This window comes from Pelophylax lessonae (assembly GCF_965119305.1).
Source record: "Pelophylax lessonae genome assembly, contig: HAP1_SCAFFOLD_57, whole genome shotgun sequence".
NCBI lineage: Eukaryota > Metazoa > Chordata > Amphibia > Anura > Ranidae > Pelophylax > Pelophylax lessonae.
This window is the reverse complement of record NW_028120142.1, coordinates 920,240-925,403: the sequence shown is the minus strand read 5'-3', so window position 1 is coordinate 925,403 and position 5,164 is coordinate 920,240. Positions and strand designations below refer to the sequence as shown.

The window sequence follows — 5,164 nt, the reverse complement described above, 5'->3', positions numbered from 1 at the left end:
GTGGCGCGTGATCATGACTTATAAGCCAATTATCAGCTACATCCCCCGTACTGTTTTGAGTCCTTCAGCCTTGCTTTTCTGAACTGTAATAACCTTGTTAGTTTCATGGAGGACAGGAGTCATTACTATCACTGACTGAATATGGACTCTATCTAACACTATACCAGTCACTCACACGACCATATCAGAATCGTATCACAAACGGTCCTTAATGACTTCTGTCCATATATGAAACCATAATGACTTTTTCCTTTTTTACAGCATACCCTGTATGCCAAGTAGCAATTCCATATAGATAGAATCACAACTACGCACGTCACCACCAACAAAGGGTGTACTAAAGCATTCAATGTTTGGGTCGCTGATGGCGACCAACCAGTGAATGCATCCCACCAATGGTGAGAGGTAGCACCTGCTATACTAGAACCCACTTTAACCAGTTTTCCAGCTACTACAGTGGTGCTGATCATATGATTAATTATACTGTTGTTCAATTGTCCAATTACTTTCTTTATTTCCGAAGAATCATTAAGGATTTTATGGAGTTTGGTAAGATTGAAATCCCAATTTGGCACTTTTAATTTAGTTGCATCCCAATCTATGTTAACTGCCATATCTATATCTCTAGTCAACATAAATGTTTCATTTTCCCACATTAGTATGGAGACGTTGTGTAAGCATCCAGTGAGGGGCACCTTCATTTTTGGAACAGCAGACAAATTAGTTGCCATACAGACCACCTGTGGAGCAATTTCCACCATCCACCGATAGTCTGCAGGCATAATAACCCATTCACATTGATTTACAGTGTTCTGTAATAAACAAGGTTCATAAACAGAAGACTGCAATTTACAAATTTTCCCTTCCAAAGTAGAGTCACAGAATGTCAGATCATGAGTCTTATTATTTTCATCCACATATTGACCATTACATTGTGGGACCCAAAAATGTTGATTATTAAGTGACCCCACTAATAAGGGTAATACTATAAATTTACACATTATACTTGTCTTTGTTACATTATACATTACTATTATTCCTTGACAGATTGTGTCATTGCACACCATTTTCTGCGGATCCAAATGTATCCAATTATTTGGAGACATTGAAGCGTCAAAAACGGTCCTCCACACATTTTCATTTCCAGTCATTAGACTTGTCTAGTAATTTGATTTTTGCACCTGTTGATAAATGGTTTGCAAGGAACACACTGTCCAATTCACAAATTTTGTAACATTTTGATCAAAACCTAAAGCAAAATCATTGGAGGCATTCTGTAAATTAAGCATAATAGCATCTATTCCAGACTGTTTTCTCACGGGTGCCCAAATAGTTGGCATCCAGCGAGCTTGCAAAGTCGAAGCATCATTCATTTTACTACCAGCATTGTGCATTCTATTAGCTAAAGTTTCAATGTCAAAGCTATTTAAAGTTCCAGTAATAGTTCCATATCCTCCTAACAGGGTGCCATACCATGCTCTTTTATATCGTCCCCATAGGCAAAGCTTGGTAGGAGGAAAAGTTATTTGAGCATGAATGACTGTCTTTTGCGCATGTTATCCCACTTTCTCACAAGTGGAAGGAAGTCTCTTAATAAGTCCTGGATCTATTCGTGCACTGTCCACATTTGCAAAAATTAGATATTGTGCCCAAATAGTTCTATTTTTAATTTCAGAACCGTTTGTACACATTAGAACATTTAAAGTTGCTAGAGGAAATCGGAAGGTGGTATTAGCCGTCACTGAACAATTTTTAACCAATCTCAGTCTGTCTCCCCGAGTTAGGTGGGAGAAATTCGGTTCTTGTTTACAACATTTCACCTTCACTTTTGAGGATATATTCACATATCCTTGTTCGGAATGTACTCCATACGTGGGCTAGTAACCTGTATCTAGAGGATCTCTAGTCCACAAAGTTCCATTAATTGTCAGATTCAAAATCTTACATATCTGCTTTACCGAACAGTTAAAGTCATCCTGTCTTCTGATGACACTGGCACTCGCCCATCCCCACTGGACTATCGCCTTGCTGGTATCTTTTATGCGAAATCCAGGCGTGACTCCATCACCTCCATAAACGACCAATAACACGATACCAAGGATACCAAGGAGTCCAAGGATAACTTTGCTTCTGATCTGTGGATAAACCCAAACAGTATGACTTACTCTCGCAGATAACATTTCTCTTGTGGGACATATTCCCATTTTTCATGCCCTGGTCTCATTATCAACAGAGTTTTATCCTTACCTACCGCTATCACCTCAGCAGGAGAAGGCGGTCCTTGAACATTCTGTATCCAGATTTTGGCCCCTACATTCAAAGTGTTAGTGGAACCAAATCCCTTATCACCCCTAACCGTTAGTTCAGTAGGTGCGGGGCCTTCTTTCAACTCAACTAGATAGATAGGGATTAGAATGAGTTGAGCCATACGTTCCCCTTTTCCTATAATGATATCTGACGAGCCCAGATTTATCATAATTGCCTTGATTTCTGCTTGGTAATCCAAGTCAATCAGTCCTCCAACGACCACAGCCACTTTCTGGGCGAGGCTGGATCTAGATGCAATCTGCCCATAATGTTGATAAGGTATCTTACAACCTATTCCTGTACTTAAAATACGTACCTGATGTGGATTTATTACAGCCACCTCCAGCGAGTGTAGGTCTAATCCAGCGGAGGCAGGCGTACCCCTATATGGTGCTATTGCATCTGGGTGAGTCTTCCAATAGATAATTGTATCTATTTTGACTACCCCGACTGTCAAATTGAGTGTTAACATTCTCATTAAAGGAGTGGTGGATTCTGTTAGAGGCCTGTTATTAATTATCTGCAACGCTTCTGTTAAATTATTTCTCCATATGGGAGTCTTGTCCTGTTATCTCTCAAGGTCTTCTCTCTGCAGAAGTAAGAAAATAAACTTCCCTCCCCTTCATACAGGCAAAGGGAGGAATGTGTGTCCCAAAACAAGCTAATCATAAAGCATCACTCTAACTGTAATTTACATAAAGTATAACTTCTATCTACGTTTATAGGTTCATATATACATTACTTCAGCTGCATTTATGAAAGATTCCTGACTCAGCCAATTCTTCAAACACCTCCCTCCTGTTGAACCTACAAATGTAGATTCTTACTCGAGCTCCCACCCCAGAAGTCTGTCTGTTTTAGTGGGGGCCTTCAAAAAAACAGCATCACTCGCTCGTACAGGCAAAGAGGCTGACCTTGATCTATCATGTAAGTCAGGGTCCTGCATGAACAGAACTGTATACATTACATCGCTCGCAGCTCTATCTACCACTCTTGAGATGAGTCCCTTCATGCATGGTACTAGACAGCAGCCTGCGCATAATAATACTGACAGCACTACTGCAACTGCAGTGGCTAAGGTGGTGAATTTTTTTACCAAAAAGGGGTCATCCATCACTTCTAAGAAGCTCAAACTATGTCTCATTCAACCTAATTATCCATCTCATATCAGACTCCCCAGGTTTTTGGCGAAGCCGGGTGAGAGAATATCATCTACTTCAGTTTGGGTAAAGTCCTCTATACTAGTTCGCCCTTCCACATGCGGAACCAACTCCGTCTCCCATACTGGTGTACCATCTTCCCGCAGATAAGTTTTCCCTTCCTTATCTACCACTGGGATAAGCTTCCCATCAGGACCTATTTTATCCCTTAATTCTGGACCAAACTTAGTTGTTTCTTTTCGTCTAGTGACTGGTTGGGCACGTTTAGTGAGAGGGTCTATCTCAGGCTCACATATACATATACCATATGCACGTTACCTCTGTCTGAATTCAGATAACATTGTCACATTTACAACAGAAACCTCAAAATGCATTCAATCATCTTCAACAAACAACATTTTCTCATCAGGGACCAAAATATTTACCATGCTCCCTCTTAATAAAAAAGTAACTTAACTGTATTACTTTCAAAAATAACCTGCTGCATCCTTCTCTAAAACAATCTAATTATCCATCTCATACATTTGGATCCCCTTAATAGCTTACTGTTACATTCTAACACCAGACGGCGTCCTTCAGACTCGAGCAACAATTGCTCCGTCTTGTGACGCTCGCTGATGACTTTCTGTAAAGCCTTATGCATCCCGCGATATGCGGATGCCAACACCCAGCTGCGCCTAGCCAGGGTAACTACATCACCTGCCTTGGCAGGGATTCCCTCAAGTACTTTAACAACATTGAGGGGCTCACAACCCTTAAGCTTACTTTCCCATGATTCGGCCAACCCATGAGTGGCCAGTTCATGAGCTATAATATCATAAGGAGGCTCGGACCAGCCGGGAACCTCCACTTTTGCCTCAATTTTGGTTTTATCCTTTTTCCTGAACATGATCGTATTATTTGGCAAAGTGACAACTTGCAATATTAACCCAGGTGGTACCCTTCAACTAATACAGGCACCTCCCAAAGTATCACTATTGCAGTGTTTATTCATAAAAAGTTACAATACTTCAAAGGTAACGATCATGTTTCAGGGAGAGGACTGCCGACTACGCCAATTTTATGTCTTGCTAACTGGATTAAACTCTTCCTTATCTCTCACTGTTATACAAAACAGGCACACTTCTAAGCATAAGACATATTTTTTTCACCTATCTTCTACAAGCTAAAATACACCATAATCATGAAAGTAAGAATCAATACATTTACCGGATATTGTAGCATCACTCCATGATCGGGGGACTCATCATCGATCGTAGGAGGTACCCGTTATCTGCATCACACAACGCGTCCGCCGTGGCCAAATAAAGAAAGTCCCAAAATCCCTGGGCTTTCCCTGAACTTTATGGATAGAATCCCATAAATACCACGCCTTGCACGGTCTCGTATACCCCTAAGGATTGGCTAATTTGATCACTGCTCATAACCGTGATGATCACATGGACTACTAGTTATAGTTAAGTTCTGTTTGTGTGCGCTTACGGTCACGCGCCTCTTGCACAACCCAAAAAGATAGTGACATGCACAGTTGAAAGACTCAAGGAGGTGTGGCGCGTGATCATGACTTATAAGCCAATTATCAGCCACATCCCCCATGCTGTTTTGAGTCCTTCAGCCTTGCTTTTCTGAACTGTAATAACCTTGTTAGTTTCATGGAGGACAGGAGTCATTACTATCACTGACTGAATATGGACTCT

The 5,164-nt window shown here is 40.9% G+C and overlaps 1 pseudogene across 1 annotated transcript; it reads right to left on the bottom strand.

Annotated features, from left to right (window-relative positions):
• Nucleotides 1-208: 208 nt before the first annotated feature.
• LOC309543475 lies at nt 209-1,607 on the bottom strand (annotated as a pseudogene). Its single transcript has one exon. The product of its transcript is annotated as an uncharacterized misc_RNA (transcript).
• Between the last annotated feature and the right edge of the window lie 3,557 nt (nt 1,608-5,164).